This window comes from Centropristis striata, chromosome 22 (assembly GCF_030273125.1).
Source record: "Centropristis striata isolate RG_2023a ecotype Rhode Island chromosome 22, C.striata_1.0, whole genome shotgun sequence".
Classification (NCBI taxonomy): domain Eukaryota; kingdom Metazoa; phylum Chordata; class Actinopteri; order Perciformes; family Serranidae; genus Centropristis; species Centropristis striata.
This window is the reverse complement of record NC_081538.1, coordinates 11,526,073-11,548,557: the sequence shown is the minus strand read 5'-3', so window position 1 is coordinate 11,548,557 and position 22,485 is coordinate 11,526,073. Positions and strand designations below refer to the sequence as shown.

Here is a 22,485-nt window from a genome sequence, read left to right as displayed (position 1 = left end):
CTCCTGCACTGCAAAAAAACGCTAACTTGTATTTTTTGGCCTAAAACAATGATTTAAGTTGGCAAAACTTGGAAATACAAATTATTGTTATTTAGAGCAATAATGTAAGTTAGCACAACAAAGGAAGCCAGTTGTATGCTCAAAAACAAGTTTGTGAGTTGTTGTTGCTTATATCTAAGTTGGGGTTCAAAACAAGGGACAATAGTTCTGCTAACTCTTATTTCTTTGTTGTGAAATGCAGGAAAGCGGTGAAATTCGGTCATTAGCGAACGCTATCGGCTAACTGATGCTAGCGGCACTGCTTGTTACAGCTACAAGAGTAGCCATTAGCTTATCAATGCTAACTCAAAATTGTGGTCGCAACATTAGCTGACATTTCATAGCGCCGTTACAATCATGCCAATTCAGCACATTGCAGAAGTAAGGATTAAAAGTTATTACAATGTAAAATTATAAGTTAGTACAACTTACAGTTGAGTTGACAAAAATCTGAATTCGGAGTTGAGCAAACTCAAAAACAAAACTTAAAATATTTCGTTTAATTGTCCAACTTAAAATTTTATCGAAGTTTGTTGCCTTGAAATTTTGAGTTCACCCAACTTTTCTTTTTTTGCAGTGTACAGGCAATTTAGATTCACCGATTAAACCTAAGTGCATGTTTTTGGGCTGTGGAAGCCGGAGTACCCGGTGAGAACCCACGCTGACAGGAGAACATGCTGAACCAGCAAGAGTGCTAACTGCTACACCCCCTTGTAGCCCCCTGATTTAGATTTTCTTCAAAATGTATGATACATCATTTGACCAAGTCTCTACAAAATCAAGCAATCAGTTTTTTCTTAATCCTTCCGACAAAAAAACAAACCGAGCAGAATACATGACCTTCTTGATGGAGGTAAACATTTTACAACCTCCAAGCACAAACCTGCCCTCTTAAAAGCCTTCCCTTACATCTCCTTACGTGTATGAATCCCATCCCCTGATATGACAAAATTCTTGGTACTGAAAACTTCATAATCGTTTTTAATTTACCTGCCAAGAGTAACATACTTACATCTGTACAAACAAAACCATTTGCTCTTGTTTCAATGTTCTACCAAATGTTGCCTCCCCAGACAAACACCATTACCACAGCTTTATTCTCTTAGTCTTACCCCGAGGAAACAAGCCGCGGCAAGGAAATACTCTCTGATGTGATGTGCCCAGCACAGATGCGTTTACAGTGTGTTATTAATCACAGAAAGATCATTTGCTCCTCCGAGCCGCCCAGGAGCTTAATTTCATTTGTTCCCATCGATTTAACGGCCATTTCAGAAACGGGGTGGTGTGGGGAGTGTAGGCTCGATACAAGCTATTGATCAGAAACTAAATGACCTTGTGTACACAGTGACCGTGGAAACCGACCAAGAGATGATGAAGAAATTGCATCATTCAAAGGTTTCTGTGGGTTCAACTTTACAATGTTGCTATGGAGCAGGTTGTGCGTGGTCAAAAGGTTTCCTGCTTTACAGTTTGTGAGCACAGATGGGCTAGTTAACGCAACAACACGCGCACAAATGCACTGCACATACACCTGCTCGCACAAGCATCAGCCCTCTTCTCCTGAGCGTAATTAATATTTCTGTTCATATTCAGGTTCCGCGCCACTCCAACCCCCCAGGAGCATTTATGTAACGACCAATTCCACGTCGACGAGTTATTTTCCATGCTTCCGCTCCTACTTGGCACAGGGAGTCAATTATGAACACCTTGCGACCTTTGGCCCTTTTGCACACTATTCCCAGGTACATCACCACATCACAGCTAACTAGAGCCTTGAGGGGGGGCCACGCTCTCTTGGTGCGCAAACAAACATTGTTTACAAGAATTACATGCTATAGGAGATGATTAACTACCCAGCTGAACCCAGGCTCCGCTTTGGCAGCAGTCCCACAACACAATTTATGAGGTTTTGTGCATTTGTGTGTGTGTGTGGATGGGGGAAGGAAGAGTGGGGGTTAATAGAATAATGAGACTGCAATGCTGTGAAGCCACCAAGCAGGAATTAGTGGCACTAAATGAACTGCTCTTTTGTTTGAGGCCGTTTGATTACTTGGGTGGTAGCAGAGGGTGTGATTTCATTCACATTTCTAATCCTAATCTTGTTATAGTATAACCCCCCCACCACCAACACGCACACACACACACACACACACACAAATCCACCCGCTCTCACACACTCGCAGGTAAGACTTTGTGTACTTGTGTCTGTGTGTGCGTTAAGTAGGTGAATGATGGATATATCTCGTTGCCTGGCTTACCTTATCAGTAGAAGGGCCAGTATGGGTTTCATCAGGAGGTTGATGAAGCTGGAGATACAGGTAAGCCAGGCAGCTTTTGAGGGAGGGAACACACACACAAAACAAGATTGGCTTGTCTTCACAGCAAAATAAATGGTGTTGTTGAAGCTGAGATAGTCAAAGAAGAAAAGGGGAGACTGCTTTTAAGGTTCAGCCCACTTGATAAGGGCTCCACTGTGATTAAAAAAGGTAAAAAAGGAAAGGGAAACGTTAAGCTTAATGCAGTTCTCACTGATGGAAAACTGTCAAGAACTTTCTTAGGTTGTATGTTAGTAACTGACAACATGTAACCATGGTTTAAAAGAGAATACCTGTGTGCAAAAAATGTTTTATAAATGTATATTTATTAAAAAAAATATTAGTTACTCTTTTACATGATCCACGAATGATTTATTGTCAATATGTCGAAATGTTGTTTTCAGTAGTGCCAGTTTCTTTAATTTGCTTCTATCCTCTGTTATATACTCCAACTATGCAGGCTTATATAAGTCGAATTAACTGGGTTTTCAGTCAGACAAAACAAGCTAATTGAGAATGTCACTTTTGGCCAGAATTCATAATGAACATAAAAGTTTAATAGCAGTTGCAGCCCTACATGCTTTAAGAAAAAATAAAAAGTACTCTTTATAAAAAAAATTAAAAAAAGAGAGTTTACATAGTGTGTACACAGTATTTTGGGTTGAAATATAAGCAGACTTTTAATGTTTACAATGAAGGATGACAGTTTGCAATGTGGTTGGCCCAATGTAAAAACTTCCCCAGATCAGACCGGTATATCAAACCTTACCACTAGGTGTTGCACTTGACTCAGCAGCTGTTCCTGAGTGGAGCATAATGAGACTGAGAGAGCCCATGAATAAAAGATTAGCAACTCCAGTCCATTTGGTGGTGGTAATGCCTCTCTAAGCCAAGACCTGTTTGTTATGTGTTCAAGTGTTGCCTGTTTAGTTTTTTGGCTTAACTGCTTCAAATCCAAAGTGTTACCATATCGATGCAGTTTTAGTTTTCTTTGAAACCAATTCTACCATGTCTTGTGACCCCAAAAAACACATGCACAAAATGTGCAATGTTCCACTTCCAACCTCTACTGAAATTTAAATAGTAAGTTGTGTATAACGTTAGCCTGTCAGACACTCGCAGCTCTTTTAGTCAGTTTCTAAACAAACATAATATTATATTTAATATGTTGTCATATTCCCTGTTACTAGTGTTGGGCAAGCTACTTGAATGTGTAGTGAGCTTAGCTGCCAATTACTCTACATTTAATGAAGCTTTCATCCACTGAAATTAATCTTAATTTCTAAAAAAATGTGGAAAGCTACGCAACAGCAGCATAGCAAAAGCAGTTTACTACATCAAAGCCTTTTTAAAAATATCTTTATGCATCCATGTACACTTCACTTACATACCAATGTGGCTCAGGTGGATGCTTCCACTCTACTTGATCAATAAAAGCTACCGAGAATCTATTTGGTTCAGGAAACAGCAACGTTACTGAGAAATGTAGTTAAACTAGAATGCTTCTGTTGCACCATAATTTGCCAGAAAATGCCATTATGACAAATGCTTGTTTAGCCAGTTTGCATAAAATCACACTGGTTTAGGCTGGTGCACTGGAACTGACTGGAAATAAAGGGAAATCAACTCAGCACTAGATACAAACTGGCTTTACAAGAATTGCAATCCAAAATATATTTGAGATGGAGATGAACTTTAGTTGCTGACATACAATATTTGTGGAATATTCTGACATTATGCAACATACAAAGGAGCAATAAATACTGCATTTCATACAGTATGTTTAAACATACAACCTGTGAGCAAATGCTACGTAGCTCATTCAGGTCAGGATGCAGAAATGCAAAGGTAGTCTTTATATATTATATATTTCACATACACAGTCCTGTCTGCATCTGGAGCCATTTATGCCATCTAACATCAGGTTGTACACTCTTTAAAAAGCATATTTGATGCACCATGTTGAATGACGAAAACCAAAGATACTCCTTTGCTGCATCAGCTCAATGAGTTTATAGTCCAGAATGAAGTTTATTGTCATAATAATCCCCTCTGCTGCTTCTCCTACGCCTTTTTTTAGCCTGCATGCCTCCCCTGTTGTGCAGGCTCAGTAAGTGTGAGCCCTTATCCCCATTTGTATGATTCACTGCATCGAGACTACTTAAGGAGGCAGTATACTCCATTAGAACTGCTTGTCAGATGGCCGAATAGCTTCAGAAACCCCCTCCCCTCACATCTTTGCCTTCAAACCAGCATCTGACATCTACACAGTGTGAAGGTGAGGCAGAAGTCAGGGTTTGAACTTCTCTCTCAAGGTGTGTGTGTGTGTGTGTGTGTGCGTGCGTGCATGCACCCGCGCGCACCGTTATCTCCATATTTAAAATATTGCATCATCCATCCTGTCTGTGACAGCAGGCTTTATTTAGTCCTGTTTCTTCAGCTATTGTTGGACAACACATTATACGGACCAGTTTGTTTTGAGCATAACATGGCCCTCAGACATGTAAAACACAGTCTTGAAGGGACATTAGGGAGTAGGGTGATGCAGCCAGAAAAAGACTGTGAAAGCAGGCTTTTTGCCCCAGCTTCTAGTGTGGCAGTTTGGAACATCTTTAAACACTTTTGTCCTTAGATGTGGTCGGACAACACATCAATTTTTTGAGGACAATGAACCTCTGCTGCCTCCCAAGAACATCAGCAAAGCAAAGTGTGTTAAATAATGATTTATATAAGTAGGCTGTTGCATATAAAGGATACTCTGGCCTATCTTGTGCAGATTTTTGCGTTTAAAACCAGTCCAGACCATTGAAGATGAGCTACGTTAAGCTCTTCCAGGAAAAAAGTCCAGCATCCCTCCATAGATGCAAACAAGATCTTCAAACACCTCCACTTAGCTTTTACAGACACATACCACAAAAAGGTGCCATTTGGAAACATGTTGAGCTGTCATGACCCAGGGTTAAAGCTGAAGGTGTCTTCAGCAAAAAGGAAAGGTGACAGCACCGCTCCATGGGGTGCTCCGTGCTTCTCTGAACCATGTCCTAAAACAGTGCCTTTGATGCTGACAAATGGTGGCGTATCAAAGAGCCGGTCCATAATCTAGGAAACCAGGCAGGTGTTGACCACCTGCTTTATTTTTTTGTGCCAACCACCCCGAAACTGACATTCCAAGGAATGAAGAAAGAGCACTGGCAGAGAGGAAGAAACACAGGAGAATAAAAGGGTGACACACAAGAGTGGTGTTAAAGAGCACATGAGCAGGCAGAGAGAAACATTGATGCTGCTGAGAGAATCAAAAGGAATAAATTAGGCATCAATAAAGGAAGAAAGGTATACAAGAATCCTTTAAAAAGGTTAGAGTACAAGGAAAAGCGTGAGTGAGTGAATGAGTGAGTGAGAGTAAGACAAAGACTGTCGTACTTCAGCTGACACGACGTCTCCACATCTTGTCACACAGATAGAAAGGCCTGGCTGGGGGAATTGTGAGGAGTGGAAAATGCTGGATCCCAGGCCCACAGTGCCCATCACTGTCACTCATGTCTGGCAGTACAACGGATTCTGGTGACATGTGGAGATCCCCTGAGTCTGAAATGGGACAAGAGACCCCTTCTTTTCTCCCCCTCTCCCTCCCACACTGCTTCCAGTCCCCCTACGTCTCTTTCTCCCAAGTCGTTCTGTTTCATCATCATCCCAACTCCTTTCCACCTCATTCAACACTCTTCTCCTGAGGACCAGTCACCCATTTAAAAAAGCCATATTTCAGACCAAAATGAAAAAACAGCGCAGTTCACCGATTGCAAACTACTTTGACCTTTAAGGAAAGAGTCCAAAATTGGGGAAACTTAACCAAAGAAATTGCAAATTCTTCTCCTGCCACCCCAAGTGACTTTTCAGACCAAAACGTAAACATTTTGTGCCTGTTGCAAACCTTTGTGACCTTGACAAGACGGTGCAAAACTCACTTACCGAGTTTCTAGCACCTGTTTTGCAAAGACTTTCCAATGATTTCCACTCTGTCACTTTCCGGTATGACCAAGCACTAGACTTTTTTTCTCTGCAAATTTGACGGACCCATTTCCCCCCTTGCTTTCTTTCTCCTCACCCTTGTGCTTTCCTGTCTGCCAGCCTGATTGCTTTCCTGCCTGCATGCTATTGATGCACGTCTGCGTGCCATGTTGGTGCTTGTGGCTTGATCCGTCAAAGGGCAGGCACCCACATGTCGCGCGCAAAGTCACCAGCTTCTTTTGCTCCGTTTCTCATCACGCACATGTAAGGGTGAACGAATGTGCTTGTAAGCATGCGGCAGCACTCCAACGTCTATGTGCGCCTCGGTCAGAGCGGCTGTGATGTTCATTCGGGTCGACCAGTGGCTCCAGCCTTATTAGAGAACTGCTAGATTGAAGGACCCAGATCTGACCCCCGAGAGCGGGGAAAGAGGGAGGGAAGCCGAGTGGGGAGTGCAGCCGGAGTAAGACCAGAGCGAACAGCCACATTATCACATTTCCTGCCGCTATTTTCCAATTAGCTCGCTATCGATCAGCTTGCAAACCTCTTGACGCACTGTGCCTTTCACCGACTGGGCTTGAAGCCACTTTCTGTCCAAGTTCTGTCAAGATTACACCACACAAGCGGAGGTGGACAAGCACGCTTGCCTGGGAAACCATCCAGGTATGCTGGGATGGCACCGAGTTGAAAGTGACTCTGATGTGCTTTTCATCCATTACTACCTGTCTTTACGGTGAAATGTGGGCAAACAGAAAATTAATTTTCAAGGAAAAAATTAACCTGAAAAGGCTGTTGCTCGGAAATGAATGACAAGGAATCAGCTCAAGGTTGATACGACTATGATTCAAGTATGAGGACTGCAGGTATTGTGCCACTTCATGATTTCACTTTTTTGACAACAAAAGAAAATATCAATGCAATACATTTGCTTTCCAAGGACCTTTTCCACTCGTGTCTCTGGAAATAAAAGCCACTTTACAAGACTAATGTTCTCACGGTCAAACACAATTCCTCCATCAGCTCCCAGCATGTTTGTGTGTGTGTGAATGTGTGTCTGCACCCATGAGTGACAGGGCAAGAGAGAGAGGGAAGGTTAAACCCCCAGTGATAAAAAAGTGGGATTGCGCTGAAGACCCCATCACACTATGAGGACAGGAAGTAGAGGGAATGGACTGTGGCTCTTATCTCTCTTTGTGCTTTCTCTTTGCTCTGTAAAGGTCCTTTATTTGCCATATTTCTCTCTATCTGCATGGTCCAACAGATGGTACAGTGTGTCTGAATGCAGATACGGGTGAAATTATAAGATTGAAAAAATCTCTCAACAGGGTAAAATTTGCATTTCAAAGTGGTAAAATAAGACAACAGCAAACACTCAGGTGCCTCCATTGTTTTCCAATATATCGAATCAATATAGTCTGCGCTATTACTGTGATGGACAGACAAACAAAGGCTTGAATGGAGCTCAATCGATGGTTCCCCTTAGACACACACTCATACACACAATTTCATTATGGAGAGGGCATTCATCACACCACATTAGTAGATTTTCTACACCTGTTTCAGGGAATGCAGGATTTGAAGAGCCATTAATTGAATAAACAAATGAATCAGATGTTATCTTGCTGTTTCATGTATTGTGCCTTTTGTTTTTTTTGCAGTGGTGTCACCTAGAGCAGCAGAAAGCATGAGCACGGGAAACAAAAGCGGCTGTCAGTGGGGATCTGGTTGTGTGTCCTGAACGGGCTGCACCCTCTTATCTGAGCTCAGCAAAAGTTCCCATCGATTGGTCCGCTGATTGTGCGTCTGTCAGCCTACCTGTCCAGCCCTCCCTCCCTCTTCCTCTTCCCCTTCTCCTCCTTCGCCTCCCACCATCCATCCTCCCTCCCTCCTCCCCTCTGCCCAAGGCCTCATTGATCAGACGTGCCCTGGCTCCTGCCCGCTGATCAGTCAGCTTGATGTCTTTTGTGTCTGGGTGAAGTGAATAAACTATTGGGCCGATCGAACGGGAAGCGTGGGGGCCAGGAGAGCCGCTGCTTGGCCCTTGAATGCAGGACTGAGAAGGACGGAGGGATGAGAGAAGGAAAAGAGGAAGGTATAGGAGAGGAGAGATGACGGGGGGTGGTTAGGGAGGCGAGGAGTAGCGGATAAGGGCGGGCTTAGTTCTCAGCACACAAAAGGATGGAAAATGAAGAAATGGTAATAGAAGAGATGAAGGGATGGAAGGTGGCGCCTCCCACAGGGCCCAGGTTCACAAAGCTCAGCAGGCCTCTCCCACCAAGGCGAGAGCAGAACATCCATCTTCAATCCACACACTGATGACAAGCTCCTCAGATAAACACTAGAAGCGGCATCCAATCCGTCTTGAGACTGTCAGAGTCCCAGCGCTTCTTCACGACTGTGGACATAGGGAATAATTGCATCCATGAGGCTGCATAAATTAGCTGGCAGTTGTGGCAAATCCATAGGCAAGTGGATGAGGCCTGAGCATGAGGATCAGCGCCTCTTAAATTTCTGAGCAGAGCTTCCAAGTCTCAGATGGGCCAGATTGATGGGAAGAGGCAAGGATAAACCATCATTTCCATTTCATCCCTGTCAATAAGCATTTGATGACAGGGGAAGTGTGGGGGATTCGTTATTATAATAAGTGGGGCTTTTATGATCATATTTGGTAGCAAGGTGACAGAAAATTGCACTGATGGATACACAGATGGATGAAGTGATTGTGGAATAATATGGACAATTGGTGGAGGAAAATATTGAAGGTTATCAAAATAGATGCTCTCCCGAAGTATAACTGCAGGAAAGCATTTATCCAGCAGCTCTGAGAGCATATCACGGCAAAACAAGGAAATGCAACTACTGTTTTTGTTTTGATATTCCCTTAAGAAAAAGATTCTGGTTGAATGTATTCAGGGCGCCACAGTCCAAGTTTTAAGACAACTCATTACCGCGGCCTGCTATGACAGCGGATGCATTTCTAATCACGCTTATAAAAACTGAAGACATAAACAAACATTTACCCTGTTTGGAAGCCCCTGGTTTGCTTGGGGATTGGTGCATTTTCTTTCTGTCCTCCATGTTTTCAGTCAATCGGTCCTTAGATAAAAAGAGCTTAGAAAGATTATCCCCCTGGCTTGCATGCCATTATCATTAATCAGTGTGTTATTGACTGCTCTGTCCTTTCCTGTTTCAAGTTCAGGCCTCCCTTAATCCACAGATTTTGCCCAGAAGACACACACTCGACTCTGGGAGGCTCAGTGCAGCTTGAACCATGCCCACCCTTGCAGGCACCAATCGATTTGCAGCGAGCCCTCTACCGCCTACCAATCAAAAAGTCCAAACATTGTGACTGGCGATGTAAATTCCCTCTTACAGTACCTATGGGACTCATTTTGGAAATCTATTTCAAACGCCAAAGGACGTTAAGCTCACGATCTGTCATGTTTTAAATGTAATATCAAATATGAATTGAAAAAATAATAAAATGGATCAGGATTGGTCATCCAGTAAAAAAAAAATCACTGAACTCTTAATCTATAAATTACACATGATTAGAGTTTATTATTAGGGAATTCATCGGTTTGTTTTAAACATTAAATCAGGTAAATCTGATTTTTTCAAATCAATAATACAAAAAAAAAGCATGCTTTAAAAATAGTTTGGAGCCCAAACACTTTTTTTTACTTACTTGGAGGGACTCTGGTGGATAATTAGCAGCTCATCTGCATTCTCTCTGCATTTTATTCCTTATTTTGTATTACCACAAGATTTCTGAGCTCTGTTCATTGCAAGAGGCCCTTGTAAACCAGTGGCTCCAAACCAGGGGTATGTGTACCACAGGGGGTCGTTCTGTAGTTGACAAGGGCTACGTGGAAAGTTTGTAGAGTAGCTCAGCTAATTTGGAAAGAACAGAAATCTGGATTTGTTGAAAAAGTATGTCCACATATTTGTTTAATGGGGGGGGGGAAATAAACACACCAATAGGATTACAAGTTTGTTTGACACTGTATATTTACTGCTACCAGAAAGATACCAGGAAGTACATGAATCATGTCATGTGACTGACAGTGGGTTCAAATTAATAATAAGCTTAAAGTAATAGATAAAGGGTTGAAAGGACCAGCTATACATATGGGGTAGATGGTCGAAATAGTTAGGTAAAAGTTATAGATAGATGGTTGAAATAGCTCAAAGGTAAAGGATAAATGGTTGAAATAGTGAGCTAAAGTAATGGATAAATGGTTTGTAGCTTAAAGTTAAGGGATAAATAGCTGAAATAATAATCTAAAAGTTAAAGATAAATGGTTAAAATAGTTGGCTAAAAGTTAAGAGATAAATATCTGAAATAGCTTAAAGTTAAGGAATAAACAGCTGAAATATTTAAAGTTAAGGGATAAATATCTGAAATAATTAACTCAAAGCTAAGGAAAAATGGTTAAAATAGTTGGCTAAAAGTTAAGAGATAAATATCTGAAATAGCTAAAAGTTAAGAGATAAACAGCTGAAATGTTTAAAGTTAGGGGATAAAAGCTGAAATAGCTTAAAGTTAAGGGATAAATAGCTGAAATAATTAACTAAAAGTTAAGGATAAATAGCTGAAATAATGAACTAAAAGTAAAGGATAAATGGTTTAAATAGTTGGCTAAATGTTAAGAGATAAACAGCTGAAATATTTAAAGTTAAGGAATAAACTGCTGAAATATTTAAAGATAAGGGATAAACAGCTGAAATAGCTTAAAGTTAAGGGATAAATAGCTGAAATATATAAGTTGGGGGGTAAATAGCTGAAATGGTTAGTTAAATGTAATGGTGGAAACATCCAGCTTCTGCCTCTCTGAGTGATTGTAGAAAAATGCAAACTTGGTCAACCTGATCCAGTCATAATAACACACAATAAATAAACAAATAGCCTTATATCAGAAAATAGCATCTACTTGAAATTGGGTTGAATTCTAATAACAGGTGGTGTCAGTGAGACAAAAGAAAGGCTGTCACCACTGCAGTAAACTACTATGATCAGTGTCTAATTATAAAAGGCTTTTTTACAGGAAAAATTGGTCTGAATAAAAACAACGATCCCTAAGCATTATGAATGCTCACACACTCTCAAACATGACAATACCAATGCTCAACTGTTATCTGTGAGATTCAAGTACCAGGAGCCACTGGCGAATGTATCCAATGACAATCATCAACACAAACACTCGAATGAGACGTTGAACTCGTAGCAGCTCACCCGGTGCTGCCGCTCTGCAGTTCAAGCTAAAAGTGTAAAACACACAGTCACAGGCAAGCCCAGGCGTTTCCCAGCCATACCATGGGAATTGATGTTGCCAAGGATGTTTGTGCCGGAGTACAAATCATGCTGTCAGTTTCAGTGCGCCTGTCAAAGAAGCAAGACGTCAACACAGCCAGATGAGGACGACAGGAAGCGATCTGACATAGCATGAGTCGATGGGGAGGGGAGTAGCCTTGAGCGCTGATTGGAGAAGCATGATTGTGTTTCATGGAGTGCGTGCATACAGGTACATCTCAAAAAATTTGAATATTGTGAAAAAGTTAAATATTTTTTCAATTATTTCAGAAAGTGTAACTCATACATTATATAGATTCATTACACAAAGAGTGAAATATTTCAAGACTGAATTTCTTGTAATTTTGATGATTATGGCTTACAGATAAAGAAAACACAAAACTCAGTGTCTCAGAAAATCAGAAAATTATATAAGATCAACTACAAAAAGGATATTACAATGTCATTACACAAATGTCATGCTTCTGAAAATCTTTAATTCTATACACTCAGTACTTGGTTGGGCTTCTTTTGCATGAATTACTGCATTAATACTTGGTGGCATGGAGGAGATCAGCCTACGGCACCATGTTGCTTTTATAGCAGCCTTCAGGTCATCTGGTCTCTCTCTCCTTCCTCTTGACAACAGCCCATAGACTCCTATGGGGTTTAGGTCAGCCCAGTTTGCTGGCCGGTCCAGCCCAGCAACACCATGATCATTGAAGCAGCTTTTGGTACCTTTGCCATTGTGGGCAGGTGCCAAGTCCTGCTGGAAAATGAGATCAGCATCTCCAAAGAGCTTGTGGAAGCATGAAGAGCTCTAAAATGTCTAAAATGTCTATGTTGACTGTGGACTTCAGAAAACAAAGTGGACCAACACCAGCAGAGGACATGGCCCCAAAATCACCACTGACCCAGGACTCCAATATTGAACTTTTTCACAATATTCTAATTTTCTGAGACATTGAGCTTGTTTTCATTATCTCTAAGCCAGAATCATCGAAATTACAAGAAAAACAGGCTTGAAATATTTCACTCTATGTGTAATGAATCTATATAATGTATGGGTTTCACTTTCTGAAATGATTGACAAAAAATATTGAACTTTTTCATGATATTCTAATTTTCTGAGATGTACCTGTACATGTGGCTTCGGCTGTGTGTCGGATTGTGGCGTGTGAGCGCACACATCACAGGGTCGTGTATCTGTCGGTAAATATGAGCTGAGCCTGATCAATAATCCCGTGCGAAAGGAAGCTTAAGGTTTTACCACATTAACTCGATGCTGTCATCGTCCCAGCATGTGTGCCTGCATGCTTTATGTGCACAAACATGTCTGTGTGTGCAGGCGTGTTTGTTTACAGCCAAGGCATGTTAGCTTAACCGTGTCTGTGCGCACATGTGCTATTTACGTTGTTTAACATGCGTTGCGTGAGGTCGTGCACGGCCCCGAGACTTCCGCCCGCTTCCTGCTGTTGATTGCAGCTATTTACCGACTTTGCCTAACTGACACATGCAGCCTGGTCAAATAGATGGAGATAATCTATGCAAATGTAGCACACTGTTTTCTCAATCAAAAGCTATTTAGTTGCCTGTGTATCTTCCTGCATGTGTTCATTGAGACGGCTCCCAGAGGGCTTCCAGTGGTGCTGGTTTGCTGATATGAGACTGATTAAAAACATTACAAAGTAGTTTGTTTAGCGGCGAGAATGCCAGACAAATTTGTGTTCTTTTAATGTACGCTAAATGCAATATCACGAGGGTGTCGGGAGCTTGTTTCTTCATTTGTTGTGTTGTGAAGACACAGAACGCATACCTTCAAAATAAAGGTTTCAGGAAGTTAAACATCTCTAATCGATATTTTAATTTTAGTAAAGGTTCAGGTGACTATGTGTAATGAGAAATGTGAATCTGCAGGTCACCTCAACTTCATGGAGCTATATTTGTTTTTACCCTTTTTGCAGTTCAGTAGAAAAATAGACAAATTCAATAAACAACACAGAAAATCTGACAGTGAATAAAGTACAGGCTCAGTGAAAGAAATCACAGAATGGCTATTGAGAACGGTCTAAAGTTACAGAAAGGTGACTGTTTAGATTTTTAGGTGACATTGCAGATTATTCCGTGAAACAGCTTTATAGCATCTTTCAGCTGAGGTTTACTATCACGGCTCTCATCACCTGTGTCTTCAGCAGCAGCAGGAGGTGGTAACTGTTTTCAATTTTTTTTTTAAAAGCTCAGATATAGTCACTGTACACTTCCTGCCAGACACAGAACAGCAGACAGACAAAGCTGGTCAACATAGTGGAGCATCTAGCAGCTAAAGAGACATACAGACATGGAATAAATCATTAGACCATAATTTTAATGCCTGGCTCAACTGAAGGTACATTTTAGAGCTGATATCTAGACATTTTGCATGGTTTTATTGACAACAACCAAAATCATTATCAAGAAAACCATGAAAAATGGCTAGATATCAGATCTAAAATGTACCACTAGTTGTACCAGGCATTAAAATGAACAATAAAGTGAAGAAAACAAGGATGGTCTAATATTTTTTTCCATGACTGTATCTCCCTAAGGAGATTATTGAGACCAAATCATATCCAAATATCTTTTAAATTGGAGATGCATAAAGAAATGATTACTTCATTAGGAATTATTACAGTGGCCAACAACTATTTCAATGCATGTATAGTATTAAAGGAACAGTGTGTAAGATTCAGGGGGTTGTATTGGGAGAAATTAAATATGTTTGTTTTCATTAGTGTGTAATCACCTGAAACTAAGAATCGTGGTGTTTTAAGATGAGTATGAACCCTTCATATCTGCAAAGGGAGAGTCGCCATGTTGCACTGCCATGTTTCTACAGTAGCCCAGGAGCGGACAAACTAAACACTGGCAAGTGGGCCTTTTGGGTAACACTTTACAATATTCATCATTTATAAATGGTAAACAGATTTTTGATGTTTAATCATTATTTATAAACCGTTTATAGGCGTTTTAGAATGGTAAATACATAATTTATTACTGTTTAACTAACTAAATAATTTATAAATGGCTAATAGATGGTATATTAATGTAAGTTTATAATTAATTTACCATTAACAAACAATGAAATTATAATTACTAGTTTATTAATAGTTTTAGTTTAACTCATTAATACATTTTAATACCATATTTAGTATGTTAATGATTTTTAAAATGATTCATATACCTTTAAGAAATTGGTTGAAACCATTTAAAGCTTAAATATTATATAGCACTTTGCAAATGGTTAATAATTGGTTTATAAACCATCTATAAACATTACTTAGATGGTTATTGTAAAGTATTACCGCCATTTGTATTTCTACATTACCTGAAGGCCACCGTAGGTTCTCTATACGCTTGGAAAGGGAGGGGTATGCCAGTTGGTTGCAATCTGCAACCTCACCACTAGATGCCACTAAATCCTACACACTGGACCTTTACGGTAGACTTGGAAACCTAACCTTTGAGCTGTTTGTTTGTTTTTCTGAACAGCATTTGATAGGGCTAGATGTTATTTTGACTGATATTTCAATTGAGCTATAATTTACAATATTTGAAGGAAAAGTCATTTTTGCATCAAAAACTCATCAAATTTTCATTAAAAAGCATATAAAAATGATCGAGTTTTTTCCCTCCACAAATATCTGTACCAAGCATATATTTTCTTAAATCTGTAGAATTTCTAGGCTGGGGCATCTCTGCAGCACAGCAATACTTGTATAATAATTTTATTTTGAGAAATATTTGAATAATGCACTAGTCCATATTGTGATTTTAATCAAATTCAGACAAATTGTTGAACTATAGGATTTGATTTAATCAACTAAACTCGATGAACAAGCAGTTTTTAAGCTGAATAACTTCTCAGTGTCACTGTGGATTTTGTTGCCTTTCACTCCATACAACTCCAACCATGTTCGACACTCTTTACTAAGTCTGTTATGCCAAAGGAAAACTGGCGAGGGTAAGTCGGTTTAGTGCATTTCAACCTTGTCACATTTTTGAGCCATCATTTACACTTACAGCATTTAGCTGTCACAGTCATCCTCAGGGATTTTCAGTGATTTAGCAGAAGTTTGGTGTCTTGCTCAGGGGCACTTGCTGATGGATATATACTGGCTATGAGGATATCAAAATGGTCTCAAATATTTCTTAAACTGTCCTGTCGCATGTCCATGTCTTTCCCGCCCGCGCCATAGTCTCCCCTCTGCCTGAAGCCCATCAATACCGTTCCTTTGTGCACGCCAAAACGCATTTGTGCCCGTCCTACTTTCTATGCACATCCCCTCTCCTTAGCACGAGGCTGAGCTCAGAGCCAAAAACCTGCCTCTCCCAACCACCCACACCTCCCCTCCTCACTCTGTTCTCGTCTCCCTCTCTCTCTCACCCCTCCCCTCTATCTCTTTCTATCCCTCTTTCTCCTCACCCCTCCACTCCTGCTACAAACTCCAAAGTCTCCTAATTCCTGTCATGCTAATTGGAGCTGACAGACACAGCTAATTATGCGCAGATAATCTGCTGCATCTGACTAATTATAATTCCCATTTGCTGCCGATAATGCTCATTAGATTAACTTTCTCCAGGAGAAATTGGAAATAATAGACCGGGCTCAGCGCTGCATCTTTTTGGTAATCAGGGGTAGGGGTGCATTTGGCAGGGAGGGCCAGGGTGTTTTTTTGGTGTCGAGGAGGCAGGCTGGTTGCTCGCGATGGCCGCAGTCGAAATAGATACACTGTCTGATCCAAATGATATCTGATACTCGTGACTGCTAGCGCCGAAATTGAGAGAGACAGGGAAGCCGCCGAGAGGGGGGAACTGCGACATGTGGGTGTATGTCAGGTCAGAAATGAAAACATGTTTTTTTTTTAAGAAAGACAGCAAAGACAGCTTTGGATGTGGTGCTCCAGGTCTACCCCACCGGTAGAAGACCTTTCTCGTTCATGAATTAAGCAGCTTCGGGGGAAAGAAGTACCCCCGGTAATGCCGCCGCTCATGGCAATCACGCACATAGCAGTACATATCTATAATGAGCCATGAATGTTCAGACAGGAGACTGTAGCTGGCTGCAGTCCATTAGCCCACTCTGCGGCATGATCACTGTAAACCACCAATCACACACACTTTCCCCCTGAACACAGCAAACTATTTATTTGTTGCCCACTCAGTCTGCCGTCGTGCGTTCTGCTCTCGCTTTGGCTGCATGATACGACAACACTGCTGCTTTGACTCACCCACCGCCGCCAATTACCGTCGCCTCAGATGTGCTTTTATGTGCTGCGGAGTGGGATATTATTTACCCTCCGATAGGTGTGCACTGGCGACTGCAGGGAGAACATAAAAGCAGGTCCATTCACCGGGCCTCGTTTTAAATTTGAGCCGCCATGTCTTCTTATAATTCCATTAAACTGAAAACATAAGCTGCCCTGACTGCAGCTCAGGTGCATTGGCTGCATAAAATTTGATGGCGAAGCTGAGTTTTTTTCAAACATTTCAACTGTATATGCATCATGCTCTTTTTTTGAGTTATTTTGAGGGATTTTTGTGCAAAATTGTTTTCCTTCTTAAATTAGAGCCTGACCGATTTGCTTTTATCAACTGATATCAGCATTTTCCAATATGTGCCAATATAAAGTAACTTTCCTTTATGAAACATATAATGCAAAAAAATATGGTTGGGTTGATTTAGAAATGGTGTTAACTTTCTATTTCATTTTTTTTATTTCATGGTCAGCACTTGACTGATACTGAACATACACTAATGTTTATTAATTTATCCAGCAATTGACTGACACTGAACAGACAGTATAGTACTCGTGTTTATTTATCTGTTTCTTTAATTCTTTATTTTTCTCAGTTTTTCATATTTAAAATTGGTTGACAATTCAATACAATGTATAGTAAAATAATATTAATGTCTGATATGCTTTCGTTATTTGTTTAAGAAAGCAGCCTTTTGAGTACCTTCACATGCTCATAGTTGTGAAAAATCAGTACACAATATAGAAAAGGTCTATTTTCATTCCATTATATCAGTCAACATATTGGTAATCATTGAATTTTCCCCCTCTTAAATTGGTATCATATCAGTTTTAAAAAACCCATATTTCTACTTAGTACCAGGAGATCTTGATATGGTTTAGTACCAGTAGGTCCTACTGCCCTTACTTTTTAACTACGCAATGTTTGACTTGTGCTTTTTATTATTTTATCTATTTTCTTATCCTGCTGTATCTTATTTTATCTTATTTGTATTTTTATTTCCATTTCCCTGTTTTAAATGACTGTTTTCAATTGTTTCTTGCTGTTTTTAATGTTTATGTAAAGCACTTTGGATTACCTTGTGTTGAATTGTGCTATACAAATAAACTTGCCTTGACTTGCCTTGCCTTAAAGTCTTCACACAGTTAGCATGGTTGCACTAAATGAGTTGGTGCATCGCTAAAAAGATCAGCGATAACTATTAAAACTGATGAAACAAAGTGTTTACAATAAATTCTAACCAGAGGAAGATATTGAGTAAGCATCAAAGCTGTTTGAGTACAAGAAATAGAGAAATCCTCTGTTATGGTTGCCAAAGCTTGGAGAGCAATTGGACACAGAAACCAAATGTAATTTATTGATGCAGTGTGGGACCGAGGAGTACAAAGCCTGGGGAACACACAGGCCCTAAAACCCACAAATGGGATATTGATCGCTTTGAAGGGGAGAAAGAAAAAAAGTTATATTTAACCATGAAGTACCTCACTTACTCTATCGAGTGGTTAACACTCTCTGCATCGCTCTCTCTCCCACAGCCACTTACACACACACACACACACTACATTCAACAGCTCTGTGACATTCAACAGTGTATGTTCCTATGACAACCCATCAAATCGCCCATTGGGAGCGGTGCTGACAGCACCTCAGGGTGTTTAAATGGAGAGACTGTGATTTGAACTATACAAGATTCTATAGTGGATGTGCTCTGTACTATACTGTACTGTACTCTGTGATAGGACAAAAAGGAGAGCTCAGTATTCTTTGCTCCAGTTGAGTGTATTCATCTTTATTCACCCCCTGGGGCCAGCCGTAATCCACTGTGTATGAGCATGTGTGTGTGTGCGTGTGTGTGTATGTGTGTGCTGCACACGTGCCTGCTTCCTTCTGCACATGTGTATCCCCATTCGCGATGTCCTGAATTTGATCATCTTAACCAGCATGTCTCGTAAACAATAAGTAGCAGTCACTGAGAAAAAGAACATCCACTCCGTGCGAGATGGATCCAGCTACAAACAAGATATGCTGGCTAATCGCGAGCAAAAGAGCTTTGCTGCGATATTCACTGGCATGTATTTTAAAGCACAAGTCGAGCTGAAACCATAGCAACAATGCTTAAGCAAAGAGGGAAACAAAAGCACAGTTTATTGTCTGCATGAAACTGTTCAAGCCCACCTAAACTCTGCTTCGTACCTGCACACGTTCAGAAAAATGCCTCTAAGTGTTGTTTTCCAAAAAAGAAGAAAAAATATATAAGTATGATTACAGGACCACTCACTCACTGCAAACAAATACAAAGGGACTTTGATTTGATTCTGCATTCATATTTGAGTAGCTTCAGGCTTTCCAATTTTCACTGGTAGAAAACAAAAACAGATCTGGTGTGTCTGCAGCGAACTGGAAAAGGTGAGAGTCACTCTGCATAAGTTACCCTCGGAGTTAAAGGAAAGAAAGAAAGAAAACTTCTAAAAATAATTAAACTTATCGTGTCATTTAGTCATGATAAAAAGTACATATATTGGCTAGAATCTTAACAGACTTGAAATACTTTTGAAACCTCACAGAGACGATTGCTTTCTTTTATTGTTATTAGTTTTTCTTTTCTTTTAAAATGAATGATAGAATTATAATGATTTATTTATTCTGACGCTTGCTTTGGCAATATGTACAGTTTTACGTCATGCCAATAAAGCCAATTGAATTGAATTGAATTGAATTGACAAAGTTAGCAAGAAGCAGACTTAGTGGAGCGTCTAGCAGCTGAAGAGCCAGATATTTCCATCAGGAGTTGGCGGAGACCAAAAACAGAACTGGAAGGAGTGAAAACATTGATATTAAATGTGTTGGGTGTGTGAAGGAAATTTGTTACTTCCTGTCATGGTGGTACAAGAAGTAGGCGGCGACTTACTTGATATTCAAGACACAAGGCCTTGTGGGAACTCACTAGGGCCTTAACTCTGATAACACCACGACTGAGGGGAACATGTAGATCAGGGGGCTCTGTCCTGATGTGTTGTATTGGGCAGGAAGATAGGGCCACATTGAGTCTTGCTGAAAAGTGCAACAGTCATAAGTCGAGCGGTGTACGGGACTTTGTTGTACTGTAAAAGAGCCATTCAGAATAAATAGGCAAGTAAATAGGCAACCGCTCGGCTTCTTACTGGTTTTAACAGACGACATCACATCACCCCGATTTTAGCTTCTTTGCTCTGGCTGTTCGTTTTAGGATTGATTTTAAGATTTTACTGACTTCACTTTTAAAGCCCTTTTAGGTCTGGCTCCTAGCTATTTAGGGAAATTATTAACTCCGTATATGAGCCGACCCGCGTCCTTAGATCCTCGGGTGGCTCCTTCTGACCGTTCCAAAGTCAAAACTAAAAACCAAAGTGAACGGGCTTTCTCCACCAGAGCGCACTTCTTAAAACCCACATTTATAGACTTGCTTTTATGTAGTGCTGTCTATCTCACCACTCCTTTTTAATTTTTTTTTTTTTTACACCTTTTACCTTTTATTTTCTGTGTATCTGGAATGTCTTGTGATTGTTCCTGCTCTGTCTCTTATTGTTTTTCTGTAAGAATTGTTTTTAGCCTCATGGCATCATTCTCGTTGTGATTAACTGCTCTCTGTCGAAGCACTTTGTAAACTACTGTATTTAAAAAGGTGCTATATAAATAAAGTTATTATTAACTGTTCGCTAACATGTCTGCCATATGACGTTACATAAAGTTAGAGTGTAAAATCCATAAAGCTTTTTCACCTGGGTTCAACAAAAAAAATCTAATTTGTTTGATCCACCTCAAAAATAAAGTGAATGAATCTATCTATCCATCCATCTATCTATCCTATACAACAGTAAATTAAGTGATGAATCTTCAGTTAGAAATTGTAATAAAGGAAGTGTGGTTTTAGGTTTTAGTGCATCCAGCAGCAGAACAATTTCTTACGTGTGTTTAGAAACTCTTTCTGTTTCAGGGGGAGAGAGGTAAACTTAAGATTAATCACGGGTGAAATAAGTCACAATTCTCCTTTCTCAACACACCAGGGGCCCCATGTTTAACAGAGCAGAAGCTCATTTTCTGAAGTAAGTAGCCACTAAATTAAATGCACCACCAGTATCAAGTGTCTTAATACAAGTCATCAGAAGTTTATTACATTGATTTGTCATTAAATCCTCAGCAGTAAAAAAAAAAAGAAAAAGAAAAGTGCAAGTCTGGTTGAAAGGACTGTTTGATATAAAGAGCTATCACTCACAAATGATAACAGAGCAATTTATATAAAAGTTTTGATAAGAGTTTACTGTCTGAAAAGAGTATTTGGACCCGTCTGCTCACTTTTTGTGAGGCCCTCTTGATAAAGAGGGTGGCTAAGTGGCTAAAATGTAAATCAATAGGACGGACTTGGATCACTAAAGCAACTTCAGTGTAGCTCAGGACTGATACGGAAATGTCTACTTGTGCTTGAGAGGCTGAAATACTGTACCGCTCCTAAAAAATCTATTATTTTGTGTTTTGTTTTTCAGCGACACTGTTATCCAGACTGATAAGAGCACAAGAGGAGGTGAGCTGTCACTGTCTTAGTCAAGGGCAGTTTGATGGGACATGTGACACGTTTGGCTGGTGCCTGTGAAAACTGCTAAACTCTCCCATGTGTCCATGTGTGTGTGTGTGTGTGTGAGAGAGAGAGAGAGAGAGAGAGAGAGAGAGAGAGAGAGATGTGAATTATTAGTAATGAATTGTATATATGTCATTGATTTGTCTCACATTTTATCTATATATATTTTATGAAATGTATCTACTTTGTTTGATTGATTCTTTTATATATATGTATGTATGTATGTATATGTGTGTGTGTGTGTGTGTGTGTGTACACTATGATATATTGTTGTTGTCTTTATTTACTATTTTATATATATATATATATATATATATATATATACATACATGTATGTATATGTATATATATATATATATATATGTGTGTGTGTGTGTGTGTGTGTGTGTATGTATCTATATATATTTTATGAAATGTATCTACTTTGTTTGATTGATTCTTTTATATATATATATACACACACACACACACACACACACAAATATATTGTTGTTCTTTATTTACTATTTTTACTTAATGAATTGTACATTTGTGATTGATTTGTCTCATCTCACACATATATTTTATGAAATGAATCTATTTTGTTTTATTGATTGTTGTATCTTACCGTTATTGTGTATTGTCCAAATATTTGGAAAAAGTTGGCAATATTGTTTTTGAACTTTCGTGCAAATAGAGAGAGAGAGAGAGAGAGAGAGAGAGAGAGAGAGAGAGAGAGCGAGCGAGCATGAAATTAGGGAGAAATTCCATTATTTTTTCTTTTGTTGGATGTACAGAATAAAAAGCAAGTTGTTCTAATGGGCGGAGATAACCACGGCACTAAGTTTGTTTTGTTTTCATCTTCATCAAACTGGCCAGGAATGCCCCGGGGATGAACGTACTGAGGAGAAATAAATACATATGCTTCCTTCTTTAGGTCTTATTTT

General features: G+C 39.9%; 1 long non-coding RNA gene across 1 annotated transcript in view; it reads right to left on the bottom strand.

The window, feature by feature from the left end:
• The window catches only part of LOC131960820 (uncharacterized), a 54,757-nt gene that overhangs the window by 8,847 nt on the left and 23,425 nt on the right, over positions 1-22,485 (bottom strand). The window contains exon 2 of the long non-coding RNA XR_009389765.1: positions 2,298-2,370. This is a non-coding gene — a long non-coding RNA (uncharacterized LOC131960820). The remainder of the gene's footprint in view (positions 1-2,297; positions 2,371-22,485) is intronic.